Source organism: Mobula hypostoma, chromosome 3, assembly GCF_963921235.1.
Source record: "Mobula hypostoma chromosome 3, sMobHyp1.1, whole genome shotgun sequence".
Classification (NCBI taxonomy): domain Eukaryota; kingdom Metazoa; phylum Chordata; class Chondrichthyes; order Myliobatiformes; family Myliobatidae; genus Mobula; species Mobula hypostoma.
Genome location: NC_086099.1, coordinates 133,499,215 through 133,515,469, shown reverse-complemented (window position 1 = coordinate 133,515,469; position 16,255 = coordinate 133,499,215). Strand labels below are relative to the sequence as shown.

Sequence of the window (16,255 nt, the reverse complement as noted above, 5' to 3'; positions counted from 1 at the left end):
AAGAGCTACTTATGGATGTCACTTGTAACACAAGCAAAAAGATTTGGACGGGTAATCTTGACAATCGTGATAAATTATTGATTTGAAATGCATAGCTGCAACTATCACTGAGTCTGTTGATGTCATTGTGCTAAGAACTTTGCTGAGACAGAGGTAGTGATGAGGGGATAGTGGATGGACTTGACCTTTGACCATCCAGTATATCTGAGGTTCTGAATATAATTATGTCTGAAAAAAAAAATCAGTTTTGTTCATTTATCCAAATCCTCTGTTCCTCATATTTTCTTGTACTAAATGTAGGAATAGTGGTTACCCTATTATTATAGATGGTAGAAAAAAAATCTATGAAGGTAGAAACAAAATATATAAAGAACAAGCTTGCTTGGTGAGTCTGAGCAAAATGAACAGCAATTCAGACAGAATGACAATTTGATAATTGGATGTCTGGCATTACCTAGCTTCTTAGCTGTGGTCCCAGTGTTAGTAATGAGAAATTGGCATGATTGGAATCTCCAAAAAAGGAATAATGTACAATTAGTGTAAGTCTTGGGCAGGTATTTAGGCACAAACGGCAAACAGTGTTTTATAGATTTGCTGCAGAATACTGCTAAGGGTAGGTACTCTATGCATTCAGATGGGGTTGTAGTGTATAGAGATGGACATTTCTGAATGCAATAGAATCGGAAGAGGAAAGTAGAAATAGAAAATAGCCATCGTAGTTAAATATTTTAGGAAATAGTTCCTTTCAATAATTGTGATCTTGCTTTTAACATTGTGGGAGAGGTAGGAAAAGATCTGGCAGTAATTAAATGTTTGCGAAAAATAGATATTCGAGTCCTTGATTTATAGTAAATATAGTTCTTGTCATTTACATAGAGCATTTGTCTTAATTATAGTATTAACACCCATTTTTCGATTTTCCTGCTTGGTGCAATGATTAAATGCAGTATGGGGAGGAGTGTTGCAAGTTCCACAATTTCAGCATACATTTGGAATCTGGGCATTTAGATTGCTCAAGATCATGTCTCTGCTCTGAATCCACCTCATTTATAAACTTGATCTCCTCAGCAGGTGGAAGGGCCGTGAAATATTTATTTTCCATTGCATGTCTCATGGTATGAACAGGACTTGGAAGCAGTAAATTAATTTCTTCTTTTGTGCTGCAGTTTAAATAGCTTCAGCCTATTTCAGCCATATATATGTCCTTTCCACACATCGAACTGAAGTTAAACTCCAATGCTAGTTAAGATGATCCTGCAAGACAACATTGCTTAGTAGGTGGGGTGAGAATCCAGAATTCTCAATGCTGATCACAATTCAATCACCGAGTCACTGCCAGGAGGAACTGAATGGTTTTAGAGCTTACCTCCAAGCTTAATCCATGACCTTCAACATGTAGCTTCCCATGTGAGGGACTGCTAGCTGAAGAGCTGCCAGTAACTATGAAATAAGATTAAATGAATCAAAATTCATGGTGGATCTCTTGGTAGACTGCCATTTTAATTCCACTACCCCTTCTTATACTGATATGTCTGTCCACAGCCCCCTTCACTGCTAGGATGAGGTTAAATGCAAATTAGGAACTGCATCTCATATTTTGCCTTGGCAATCTCCAACCTGGTGACGTAAACATTGAATTCTCAAACTGCTGATTACTGCTCACACTCTGTCTGTTTTTCACCTTTCTCCTTTCTCTCCTCCTGGTCCACCTTGACCCTATTATCTTATCTCATTCCCCTCACCCATTCACTTCATCTGCCCATCACCCACACGCTTCTCCCACTGGTTCTGTTCCCCACCTTCCTGTCACATTCAATGTTCCAGTCCCTCTCCTATCAGATTCCATCCTCTTCAAATCTTTGGCCCATCCAACTAACATCTCCCAGCTTGTGACATAATTCCCACTCTCCCCCCTCTCTCATCTGCCTATTATGCATCTCAGCTAGATCTACATCATCAATCAACTCTTCCTCCACCCCTTTCCTCCACCTTTTATACTGGCTTTGATCCTTGTTTCTTTCCGGTCCAAATGAAGGATCTAGACCAAAAGTGCCAACTGTCTAGCCTGCCATCCACCCGCCCCCCCCCACCCATCCCCCACAGATGCTGCCAGAACCACTGAGATTCTCCAATGCTTTGTGTGTTGCTACAAATCCAGCCCCATTCATTTTATACTGTTGTACCAACAAAAATAAAGTCAGTTCTTAAGCAATGAATCTGACAAGACAGTAGATGATAGCACCACCTTCTGGCAGGGAGGAGGACTTAATGGGATCATTTAAAGATGCTGTACATTTCCAATGCTGAACATTTAAAAAAATTATTTGTCCAGCATGCCCATGGCTAATAACCTTGGTGCAAGCTAGAATATCAGCTGCAGACAAAGTGAGAATAGAACATAACTTGCTGAGCTTATAAACATTGCTGGAGAAGATGATATAGTGATTAACTTACTGGTCTAGCATCCAAAGGCAGTTTGTTGATCCAAGGACATAAGTTGGATTCCCTGCATGGTAACAGTGAAATTTAAATTCACGGAATTGAATGAAAATAAAATCCAGGATTAGAAGTCACTAATCACAAACCCAAATCACATCTGATTCTTTTTTTTGTGTTGAAAAGAAAATCTACCATTCTCAACTCAGACATGCTGATGCACTTGACTCAAAATGCTTTGTCAGTTTGTACAATAATACATTGTAGACTTAAGAGTGATATCGTCATCTAAAGAACAAACGAGAAGTATGAAACAGGCCGATATCCTACTAGTTGTTGAATTCCCTTCCTTTCCCTTTGCAGGTTATTTAAATTAGTCAAGCTTTGCCGACAGGATCAATTGTAGTCCTTGGAATATACGTGGAATAAATAGCAAGATGGTGGTGAACCATGCTCATATGTTAAGGACTGCTTACAAAACATCTAAAGGCACTTCTTGAATTACTCTCACTGCAAACTGCAGCCTGTAATTCCCTTTATGCAATATCCTTTTTAACTGTCTTAATGACTGGCAATTTCACAATCTTCTGAAAGACTCTCAAGCATGCAGGTACAGCATCTTTAAGCAGACAAGAGCCAGGGCTGGAAGAGGGGCAGGAAGGGAGGTGTTCAAGCCATCCTGAGATGCTACCCAGCATCTCATGAGCAAATGTGCAGTCGTTGGTGAGTCTTTGGGAATTCAATATCTTTAGCCTTTCACTTTGGCAGTATGAGGTACCTGCCTGCATCAAGCAGGCTCAATTATACCATTGCCTAAGAAGAATAGTTCAAAGACTATTGTCCAGAAGGACTTGCATCTGCTGTGATGAAGTGCTTTGAGAGGTTGTTGATGAAACATACCAAATTCTGCCCGAGAAGCGACTTGGATCTGCTCCAATTTGACTACTGCCACAATGGAAAAATAGCAATCAACCCTGGAACAACTGGTCAGAAAAGATGCGTACATCAAGATGCTTGGCATTCAATACTATCATCCCCTCTGAACTAGGCAAAAGGCTTCAAAACTCTGGCCTTAATACATCCTTGTGCAAGTGGATCCTCAATTTCCTCATTTGTGGATCCGAGTCAGTTTGGATCAGCAACAAAACCTCCTTCACAATTTCCATCGGCACAGGTGCACCACACAGCTCTGTGCTTAGCCCCCTGCTCTACTGGCTTTATACTTATGACTGTGAGGTTAAGCATAGCTGCAATGCCACATTTATGTTTGCTGATGACACCACTGTCGTTAGCTGAATCATGTGTGATGATGAATCAGTACATAGAAGGGAGACTGAAAATCTAGCTGAGTGGTAACACAACAACAGCCTGTCAATGTCAGTAAGACCAAGGAGCTGATTATAGACTTCAGGAGGAGGAAACAAGAATTCCATAAGCTAGTCCTTATTGTGGAATCAAAGATGAAGAGATCAGCAACTTTAAATTCCTTGGTGTTTTCATTCCAGCGGGTCTGTCATGGGATCAGCCCATAGATGCGATCAGAAAGAAAGCATGGCAGCACCTCTACTTTCTTAGAAGTTTGCAAAGATTCAACATGACACCTAAAACTTTGACAAACTTCTATAGATGCGGGGTGGAGAGTATATTGGCTGGTTGCATAATGGCCTGCTATAGAAAAGCCAATGCACTTGAATGGCAAATTCTACAAAAAGTAGGTATATGGCTCAGTACGTCATAGAAACATAGAAACATAGAAAATAGGTGCAGGAGTAGGCCATTCGGCCCTTCGAGCCTGCACCGCCATTTATTATGATCATGGCTGATCATCCAACTCAGAACCCCGTCCCAGCCTTCCCTCCATACCCCCTGATCCCCGTAGCCACAAGGGCCATATCTAACTCCCTCTTAAATATAGCCAATGAACTGGCCTCAACTGTTTCCGGTGGCAGAGAATTCCACAGATTCACCACTCTCTGTGTGAAGAAGTTTTTCCTAATCTCGGTCCTAAAAAGCTTCCCCTTTATCCTCAAACTGTGACCCCTTGTTCTGGACTTCCCCAACATCGGGAACAATCTTCCTGCATCTAGCCTGTCCAATCCCTTTAGGATTTTATACGTTTCAATCAGATCCCCCCTCAATCTTCTAAATTCCAACGAGTACAAGCCCAGTTCATCCAGTCTTTCTTCATATGAAAGTCCTGCCATCCCAGGAATCAATCTGGTGAACCTTCTTTGTACTCCCTCTATGGCAAAGATGTCTTTCCTCAGATTAGGGGACTAAAACGGCACACAATACTCCAGGTGTGGTCTCACCAAGGCCTTGTACAACTGCAGTAGTACCTCCCTGCTCCTGTACTCGAATCCTCTTGCTATAAATGCCAGCATACCATTTGCCCTTTTCATCGCCTGCTGTACCTGCATGCCCACTTTCAATGACTGGTGTATAATGACACCCAGGTCTCGTTGCACCTCCCCTTTTCCTAATCGGCCACCATTCAGATAATAATCTGTTTTCCTATTTTTGCCACCAAAGTGGATAACTTCACATTTATCCACATTAAATTGCATCTGCCATGAATTTGCCCACTCACCCAACCTATCCAAGTCACTCTGCATCCTCTTAGCATCCTCCTCACAGCTAACACTGCCACCCAGCTTCATGTCATCTGCAAACTTGGAGGTGCTGCATTTAATTCCCTCATCCAAGTCATTAATATATATTGTAAACAACTGGGGTCCCAGCACTGAGCCTTGCAGTACCCCACTAGTCACCGCCTGCCATTCTGAAAAGGACCCGTTTATTCCCACTCTTTGCTTCCTGTCTGCTAACCAATTCTCCATCCACATCAATACCTTACCCCCAATACCGTGTGCTTTAAGTTTGCACACTAATCTCCTGTGTGGGACCTTGTCAAAAGCCTTTTGAAAATCCAAATATACCACATCCACTGGTTCTCCCCTATCCACTCTACTAGTTACATCCTCAAGAAATTCTATGAGATTCGTCAGACATGATTTTCCTTTCACAAATCCATGCTGACTTTGTCCGATGATTTCACCGCTTTCCAAATGTGCTGTTATCACATCTTTGATAACTGACTCCAGCAGTTTCCCCACCACCGATGTTAGGCTAACTGGTCTATAATTCCCCGGTTTCTCTCACCCTCCTTTTTTAAAAAGTGGAGTTACATTAGCCACCCTCCAATCCTCAGGAACTAGTCCAGAATCTAACGAGTTTTGAAAAATTATCACTAATGCGTCCACTATTTCTTGGGCTACTTCCTTAAGCACTCTAGGATGCAGACTATCTGGCCCTGGGGATTTATCTGCCTTCAATCCCTTCAATTTACCTAACACCACTTCCCTACTAACATGTATTTCGCTCAGTTCCTCCATCTCACTGGACCATCTGTCCCCTACTATTTCTGGAAGATTATTTATGTCCTCCTTAGTGAAGACAGAACCAAAGTAATTATTCAATTGGTCTGCCATGTCTTTGCTCCCCATAATCAATTCACCTGTTTCTGTCTGTAGGGGACCTACATTTGTCTTTACCAGTCTTTTCCTTTTTACATATCTATAAAAGCTTTTACAGTCAGTTTTTATGTTCCCTGCCAGTTTTCTCTCATAATCTTTTTTCCCCTTCCTAATTAAGCCCTTTGTCCTCCTCTGCTGAACTCTGAATTTCTCCCAGTCCTTAGGTGAGCCACTTTCTCTGGCTAATTTGTATGCTTCTTCTTTGGAATTGATACTATCCCTAATTTCTCTTGTCAGCCACGGGTGCACTACCTTCCTGGATTTATTCTTTTGCCAAACTGGGATGAACAATTGTTGTAGTTCATCCTTGCAACCTTTAAATGCTTGCCATTGCATATCCACCGTCAATCCTTTAAGTGTCATTTGCCAGTCTATCTTAGCTAATTCACGTCTCATACCTTCAAAGTTACCCCTCTTTAAGTTCAGAACCTTTGTTTCTGAATTAACTATGTCACTCTCCATCTTAATGAAGAATTCCACCATATTATGGTCACTCTTACCCAAGGGGCCTCTCACGACAAGGTTGCTAATTAACCCTTCCTCATTGCTCAAAACCCAGTCCAGAATAGCCTGCTCTCTAGTTGGTTCCTCGACATGTTGGTTCAAAAAACCATCCTGCATACATTCCAAGAAATCCTCTTCCTCAGCACCTTTACCAATTTGGTTCACCCAATCTACATGTAGATTGAAGTCACCCATTATAACTGCTGTTCCTTTATTGCACATATTTCTAATTTCCTGTTTAATACCATCTCCGACCTCGCTACTACTGTTAGGTGGCATGTACAGAACTCCCACCAGCGTCTTCTGCCCCTTAATGTTACGCAGATCTACCCATATCGATTCCACATCTTCCCGGCTTATGTCCTTCCTTTCTATTGCGTTAATCTCTTCTTTAACCAGCAACGCCACCCCACCTCCCCTTCCCTCCTGAATATTGAATATCCCTGAACGTTGAGCTCCCATCCTTGGTCACCCTGGAGCCATGTCTCTGTGATCCCAACTATATCATAATCATTAATAACAATCTGCACTTTCAATTCATCCACCTTATTACGAATGCTCCTTGCATTGACACACAAAGCCTTCAGGAGCTCTTTTACAACTCTCTTAGCCCTTATACAATTATGTTGAAAAGTGGCCCTTTTTAATGCTTGACCTGGATTTGTTGGCCTGCCACTTTTACTTTTCTCCTTAGTACATTTTGCTTCTACCCTCACTTTACACCCCTCTGTCTCTCTGCACCGGTTCCCATCCCCCTGTTGTGAACTAACCTCCTCTCGCCTAGCCTCTTTAATTTGATTCCCAACCCCCAACCATTCTAGTTTAAAGTCACCTCAGTAGCCCTCGCTAATCTCCCTGCCAGGATATTGGTCCCCCTAGGATTCAAGTGTAACCCGTCCTTTTTGTACAGGTCACGCCTGCGCCAAAAGAGGTCCCAATGATCCAAAAACTTGAATCCCTGCCCCCTGCTCCAATCCCTCAGCCACGCATTTATCCTCCACCTCATCGCATTCCTACTGAATACGTTTACATGGAGAGGTGCCACAGGAAAGCAACCTCCACCACCAAGACCATGCTCTCTTCTCACTGCTGCCATTAGGGAGAAGGTACAGGAGCCTCAAGGCCCACACAAGATTCAGGAACAGTTATTACCCCTCATCTATCAGGTTCTTGTATTGGTGGGGATGACTTCACTCAACTTCACTTACTCCATAATGGAACTCTTTCCACAACCTATGCCCTCAGTTTGGAGGACTCTTCATCCCATGTTCTTGATATTTATTGCTTATTTATTTAGTATTTTTACTTCTTTATTTCTCTTTTGTATTTGCACATTGTTGTCGTTTGCACATTGGTTTCTCATCCATCCGATTGGCTGTGGTCTTTTGTTGATTCTATTATGTTTCTTGGATTTACTGAGTATGCCCACAAGAAAATGAAACTCAGGGTTGTATATGGTGGCATATATGTACTCTGATGATAAATTTACTTTGAAGTTGAACTTTAAAGCTTACCTCCTGTGTATAAATATTGTTTTTGCAAGTCCTTGCCTGTGGATTGGGAGATGGACAATATTGAGTTAAGTTAAGTTTGCAGTGGATATATAGATCTCCTTGGTGTCTTACTTGGTTTTGGTAGAGATTTGTTTATTTTTTTTCCTGTCCTTTGGGGAAGCACCTGGACTCCAATTGTTTCCTCCTGCAGATAGCTTGCTGTGAGCATTGTTTTTTTCTCGTTACTTGCATTATAATTTAACTCTAAGTTTATCTGCTTTGAAACCAACCATGAAGAAGAGAAAGAATCCAGCTTCTAGTCTGAGGATGATTTGATTTCCTTGGCTTCCATTTATTTTCCCTGAGCTGAAGTTCTAAACTTTAACCGATGTTTCTGGCTGACTTCAGTTCTCAGATTGGAAACCCACTGTAAAAGAAATCATAGCATATCATCATATTGTTCCAACTATGCTTAATTAGTCATAGATTATATGCAATGCAGACGTGTTGTGATGGCATGGGTGCATGCATTAAACTGGACGAAAGGTCGAGATTCACGAGAGAGCAGGGAGCAGAGAGGAAGTGCAAATGTGAATACAGATAACTCCTCTGCAGCTGATCAAAATTATATTCTAATACTTTGTTCCTTTATTATGGTTCAATCAATGATGTAGAGGTCACCAGCACTGCATTTGTTGCTTACCTTTTACTGCTCTTTAATCCACAACAAAGCATTCAAAGCTTTTGAAGGGCTCAATTGGCTATTCGTTAGAAGCTAGAGAGGACATAATTGTACATAATCATGCAAGGATGTTAGTGAACAAAATAGGGTTTTACAAAAAATGGAGTAGCTTCATTGCGAATACTAGCTTTTTTTAATTCTGAAATTATTCAGAGAAAAAAAAATATACTTCCCACCTGCTGTGGTAAGATTTAAATTCCTATCTTGGATCATTGGTTCAAGTCCGAATTTGCTGGCACTGTTTCATAACCACAATGTTATTTTACCCCATCTGTGTGGAATACTCAAGAAGAATGGTCAAACTGACAATACATTCAAATTAGAATTGGCTTTGAGAGCACATTAGTCTGGAATTTAGAACTTAAGATCATTTTGCTATCATATATGTCCTTCTGATTTCTGGACCACCTTCAAGGTTGAAACTTATTGAAATATATAGTCAAATATTTCCGAATTGCTTAGTGAAGAGTTTATTGCAGAAGGAACAAGGGACTCATAAAATAGATTTGTGGGTTTGTGTTCATGTATATGTGTGTGTATGTGTGTGTGTGTGGTGTGTGTGTGTGTTTGTGTGTGTGTGTTTGTGTGTGTGTGTGTGTGTATGTGTGTGCGTGTGGTGTGTGTGTTTGTGTGTGTGTGTGGTGTGTGTATTTGTGTGTGTGTGTGTTTGTGGGTGTGTGTGTGTGTGTTTGTGGGTGTGTGTGTGTGTATGTGTGTGTGTGTGTGTGTGTGTGTGTTTACGCGCGTATGTGCTCTTGTATTTGTGAATCCACTCATGCATTTGCACATAGAACAGCTGAAGTGGGAATTGAATAAATAAATTTACAATTCAAAAGTACTGTAATGTTTGAAATCTGATTTAAAACAATGGAGCGTTCCAAGGAAAGATCTGCGTGTGCAGCTCTCGAAGAAGAAGCTTTACTTATGCACGACTTGAAATGTTGTTACAGCTGGTTAATTACTATTTGGTCAACCAAGTGAATTTCTGTAATTTACTGTTAAGTATAACTTTCCTGCAGTTTGTATATAAGCCAAAAAACTTTGCTTCATTTTGCAGTGTTTTATTTTCTGCTGAAATTTTGTTAATAAGAATTTACCTTTTAATTGAAAACAACACATTCCTATTAATCATATCAGTTTGATTATAAAAGTAAATTACACCTGTCATATGGTTGCACAAAAGACCCCTTACAACAATGTACATGTAAACCTTTTCACCATTGCTCCTCCATGTTGACCTTCATTCTTTCAGTATGTTCAGACTCATCACATCCATCTTCAGAGAGAAAAAAATGTACTATGTAGTGACCACCTGTAATGATTTGTGACAACTTTTTCATTTTTTTAGTCTGAATCCAATGATTTAGTTTTTGCCTGCTCCTTCTGCCCCATCACTAACCAGCATTAATAAGCACAGGTACAATTGTGTACAAGTGTAATGAAAAATTTACTTGCAGGACCATCACAGGCACAGAGCATCATATCAGCAGAATTCACAAGAAACTAGAAGTTAGACACAATCTGTATCAGAGAGCAGTGTCAATGGTGGATTTGAAGATGACCTTGGAAATATGTTTAGCCACATGGCCACGTGTATATAGGGAGTAGATCAAGGGGCTAGACACCTTGAGGTGTACCTGTGATGATGATCAGTGAGATTGAGATGTTGTTATCCGTCCTCATGGATTGAGGAATGCTGGTGAGGAAGTCGAGTATCCAGTTCTTGAAACTTGATGATAAGCGTTGATGGGGTGATTGTGTTGCAGTCAATGAACAGCAAATTGGTGCATAAGTTGTTGTAGATTTGGATCACAAAAACATCAGGAACCAATACCTAAGACACAACTGTTGTCAGAATCTGAGATGATGATGAGGTGAACCAGAATGAGATAGAGTGCTGTTGCAACAACAACTTTGTACTCAACATCAGTAAGACCAAGGGATGCTTGTGGATTTCAGGGAGGAGAAATTGGGTTAACACACCAGTCCTCATCGAAGAGTCAGTAGTGGAAAAGGTGAGCAGATTCAAGTTCTTGGGTGTCAACATCTTAAGGAATCTACTAGCGTATTGAGGCCCCAACTTATTGATGCAATTACAAAGGAGGCATGCCAGCGGCTGTACTTCATTAGGAGTTTGAGCAGATTTGGTGTGTCACTAAGGACTCTAGCAAATTCCGACAGATGTACCATGAAAAGTACTCTGACTGGTTGCGTCACCATCTTGGTGTGGGGCCATCAGTGCATGGGATTGAGAAAAGCAGACGGAGTCTGCTGGGGTGTAGACTCAGCCAGCTCCACCACAGGGACTAGACTACCCATCAGTGAGACTAGACTACCCATCATGGGGACTAGACTACCCATCAGTGAGACTAGACTACCCATCATGGGGACTAGACTACCCATCATGGGGACTAGACTACCCATCAGTGAGACTAGACTACCCATCACAGGGACTAGACTACCCATCAGTGAGACTGACTACCCATCATGGGGACTAGACTACCCATCAGTGAGACTAGACTACCCATCATGGGGACTAGACTACCCATCAGTGAGACTAGACTACCCATCAGTGAGGCTAGACTACCCATCATGGGGATTAGACTACCCATCAGTGAGACTAGACTACCCATCACGGGGACTAGACTACCCATCAGTGAGACTAGACTACCCATCAGTGAGACTAGACTACCCATCATGGGGACTAGACTACCCATCAGTGAGACTAGACTACCATCAGTGAGACTAGACTATCCATCATGGGGACTAGACTACCCATCAGTGAGACTAGACTACCCATCATGGGGACTAGACTACCCATCAGTGAGAACATCTTCAAAAGGCAGTGCCACAAGAAGGCAGCATCCATCCATCATAAAGGATCCCCACTATCCAGGGCAAGCCCTCTTCTCATTACCACCATCAAAGGGGAGATAGAGAAGCCTGAAGCCACACACTCAATATTTTCGGAACAGCTTCTTCTCCTCTGCTATCAGATTTTTTGAATGGTCCACGAACCCAACGTCACTATTTTGCTCTTTCTTTGCACTAATTATTTATTTATTATGTTTCTGGTAGTAACTTATATTACTTTTTAAAATATATTGTACTGTGCTGCTGCCACGAAACAAAAAAATCACAGCATACATCAATCATAATAAACCTGATTCTGATTCTAACCTGTCGGACCTAGGCAAAGTAGAGCAGATCCAGATCTTTTGTGAGGCAGGAGTTGTTTTGTGCCATAACCAATTTCTCAGAACGCTTTATTACCGTTGCTGTATGTGTTAGTGGACAGTCATTATTGAGACAGGTTAACACACCCTTCTAAGCTTAAGTCTACCTTTGGATAATGTGTGTATTATCTTTTAAATGTTGAAAATAGCTGGAAGATTTGTGTTATGTTTCAAAATGCTAAATTAAAAAGTCTCAATAACGAACAGTAGATTTTTTGGTAATTATTAGAAACATTTTCAATGGTCTCATCCCAAGAATGTTACGATATTATTGTCAATTAGTTCTTAGGATGTGGGTGCTCGTGACAATGCCAGATTTTTTATTTTGTCCATTTGAATTTACCTTTGAATGGAGTGATTTACTTGACCACTTCAAAGTCTGAGATTGTTGATAGAAAAGTGGGCAGAATTAAAAGAAAAACAAGGTTTCGCATGGGGTTGGTGTAAATGGGCGCATTGAGTTCAACGTGAACTTGGTAGGCCTAAGGGCTGGTTTCCATGCAGAATGACTATGACTTAATGGAGAGACACAGGAGACCACAAAATGATGGAATCTGGAGCAAAAGGCAATCCTCTGGAGGAAAGGAAAGGAAATGTCAGCATTTTGGGTTGAAGTCCTGATGCACAGTTTCATCTTTTCAAAGTCCTTGTTCTGAAGGTACTCTTACAGTGTCACTGGGTGGTAGATCCCTGGATTTTGATGCAGCTATGATAATGGATTGGATGGGGAGTGTTTTGGAGAAAACTTGCACTCAGATGCCCTTCACGGTGGTAGAACATGCAGATTTGTGAGGCGATGTTGCAGAAAGCTTGGCAGGTTGCTGAAATGTACTCTGTAGATGGTACTGTATGATCTAACAGTGGAGGACATGCATGTTATGGTGGTGAATTGGGTGCCAGTCAGGTGGGATGCTTTGTTCTAGATCAGGGGTTCTTTGGTTGCGTTGCGATGGGTGGAGAAAGCTGGACAAGTCAAAGTGTTGATATGCTCAGATTCATCCTTAGTTCTAACAAGTTTAAGGTCTTTTCACTCAAACAGTCAGCAAGGTGTACTTTATGAAGTCCTTCAGTCAGTCACAAGAATTGCAAATCAGGGAGGTCAGGTAAAATTTCTATGGGTACCAGCACATGTAGGGGTGAAAGGGGAATGAGAGGGTGGATGAGTTGGCAAAGAGGACATTAAAGAAAGAAAATATAGAAATGCATATTAGTATCAGTAAAGCAGAGGTTAAGTGTGTAATCTGGGAAAAAATCAAGCAAATGTGGCAAGAAAGATGGGACAGAGAGGGGAAAGGGAGGCATTTATATCAAATACAAAAGAGTGTTGCAGGTAGTGGAAACAGAAGAGAGGAAACTGTGTGGACTAGGTTAAGGCTGGGGCATTGTGCATTAAACAAAACATTGAAAATGATAGGGAAACACCAGACAGGATTGTGTGAGGAATGTCAGGAAGAGGAGTCAGTAGAACATGTAGTTCTGAGTTGCAGGAAGTATGGGATACAGAGAGAGATGATGAGAATTAATCTAAGGGAATTAGGGGTGCAGGAATTCACATTAAAAGTGTTGCTGGGCATGTGTGAGAGAGCACAGGTCAGGGTATTTTTAGCTTTCGTAAGGAGTACAGGGGCTCCAGTTTCTTTCCACATTCCAAAGATATATGAGTTTTTTAGGATAATTGGTCATATTGGTGTAATTGGGTGGCACAGGCTCACTGGGCCAGAGGGGTTTGTACCGTGCTGTATCTCTAAGTAAATAAAACTTGTCTACCAGAGATGTAAACTAACATTTATCAATTCAGTTCTGAACATTGTCCAGATCTCCCTGCTTATGGACATGACCTGATTCACTCTGTGACGTCTTGTGAATATAATTGAACGTGGTGCAATATTAATGAACATCACTGTGTTTGGCTCCATAGTGGATTAAGTAACTGATCCGAGAAATTCCTGTGGTAAAACTATAAGGTTTGGATTGACCTTCAACAGACACGACCATCCTTCATTGTGCTAGGTATGAAACTATGCAGTGGAGATGAGTTTCCCTCAATTCCCTATGATCTTCAGCTTACTAAGTATTCTTGATCCTGGCTTGACATATCATCACATTGAACCCATTCATTTCAATTAATTTTTGCTGGAATAAAGGTGTAGCTATAGGTACTTGCAATGGGCCAAAGACATATTTTGTCTTTTTGAAGCTTTCATCCATTGTTTCAGGGAAAAGAAAATAAAACCAAACACTCTGTGATAAATTCTTATAAAGATTATTTTTCCTCTTTGCTCCTTAGATGTCATGAACCTAGCTGTTCTTTTCCCAACTCTTGTTATTGTGCAGAACTTAAAGACCAAGCAGGAGAGTCACTGTTTTATACACCGTATTTTCCCATTTTACTGAACCAACTGCAAAGGGAAATCTTGGATTTACTGTGTATTCCACAAAATCCATAATTTATTTTCGAAGTAGTGTTTAGTACACAAAGGAGCCTGGTTATGTGCAGAGGCATACACGGCAGGCTTGGATATCACTTCTGTGATTCCGAATTACATATGCTTGGCCAATGGAAATGCACACCATACTCAGTGTTTTTGAGTTCTCCTTCATTATTGGGTAAAGAAGGCCCATTTGCGGTCCATTGTTGAAATCCCATTTCAAGTAAATCAGATAAGTCAAGCACTTTCCTTAGATTCTTTTCTCAAGTGATTCGCACTCCTACATCAAATCACACTGCAACATTGACCTACCTCCAACCCCTGTCACAACTCCCACTGAAACATCCAGAGTATGACTGCTGCCCCTAAGCCTAACCCTAATGCGAGGCAATCCACACCCACGTTCCCTTGTCTGAGCCCAACTAAACTGCTGATTAATTCCCTCCACTAACTAATCCTCAGTGCTTGATCCCCAGAAAATTAAGTGCTGCTCCTGTATCCCTCCATGATGTCTTTCAACGTCTCCAGCAGCAGATCAAAGACCTCCTTGGTTCTTGAAGATCTACTAACTCCAAGTGAAACCAAGGGACATAGGAGCAGAATTAGGTTGTTCGGCCCATCTACTCTGATCTATCATTTCCCTCTCATCCCCATTCTCCTGCCTTCTCCCTGTAAGCTTTCACATGCTCAATCATGAGATTATCAAACTCCACCTTAAATACACCCAATGACTTGGCTTCCACAGCCACCTGTGGCAATAAATTCCACAGATTCACCACCCTCTGGCTAAAGAAATTCCTCCCCATCTCTGTTCCAAAGTGACATCCCTCTATTCTGAGATTGTGCCTTCTGGTCCTAGACTCCCTCACCATATCTCCACCCTCTCTCCACATCCACTCTATCTAGGCCTGTCAACATTCAATAGGTTTCCATGAGATCCTCACTCATTCTTCTAAAGTTCAGTGAGTAAAAGCCCAGAGCCATCAATTGCTCCTCATACATTAATCTTTCATTCCCAAAATCATTTTCATGATCCTCCTCTAAACCCTATCCAATGTCAGCACATTCTTACTTAAATAAGGGGTCCAAAACTAGTCACAATACTCCAAAGGAGGCCTCACCAGTGCTTTATAAAGCCTTAGCAATACACCCTTTATATTCTGGTCCTATCCAAATGAATACTAACCATTTTCCTTCCTCACCACTGACTCAACTTGCAAATTAACCTTTAGTCCCTTTGCACCTCGAATTTTTTGAACATTCTCCCCATTTAGAAAATAGTCTATGCTTTTATTCCTTCTACCAATGTGCATGATCATACATTTCTCAACACTGAATTCCATTTGTCACTTCTTTGCCCATTCTCCTAATCTGTCAAAGTCCTTCTGCAGCTTCCCTACTTCTTTAACACTACCCGTGCCTCCACTTATTTTCGTATCATCCACAAACTTGGCCATGAAGCCATCAGAAACCAGAACTATCCCATATCAAAGCCCTTCTACTTCAGCCCCTTTCTCCCTGGTCTGCAACTAGTTTACTCAGTATCACCGGTTTAATGTACTTCTATTCCATTTCCGGGCCAAATTGGAATTAGACCCTTTGTTCATTTCACTTTTGCTCCTTTTTCCTTCTCTTCCTCTGAACTTGATGTTTCAGATTTTCCTTTCCAGCTGCTTTATGATTTAATTGGATCCCCATGGTACCATTGAAAGAAGAACAGAGGAATTTTCCCTAACTCCTGAAAATGTTTATTCCCAAAATAATGCCATAAAAACAGAATATCATGCATCTCAATTACTCTATGTGGGGTCTTTTTGTGTATACATTGGCACCCAAGCACTTTGGGTAACCTGAGGAAGTACAGGTGATGTGTAGGTTG

At 41.2% G+C, this 16,255-nt stretch overlaps 1 protein-coding gene and 1 long non-coding RNA gene across 7 annotated transcripts in view; one reads left to right on the top strand and one right to left on the bottom strand.

The window, feature by feature from the left end:
- LOC134344259 (histone deacetylase 9-like) overlaps positions 1–16,255 on the top strand; it is a 695,601-nt gene that overhangs the window by 423,072 nt on the left and 256,274 nt on the right. The window lies entirely within an intron of this gene.
- On the bottom strand, positions 1,210–2,485 carry LOC134344260 (uncharacterized). Its single transcript, XR_010017404.1, has 3 exons — positions 2,455–2,485; positions 1,367–1,440; positions 1,210–1,254 (listed from the first exon to the last, which is right to left on the bottom strand). It is a non-coding gene; the product is annotated as an uncharacterized LOC134344260 (long non-coding RNA).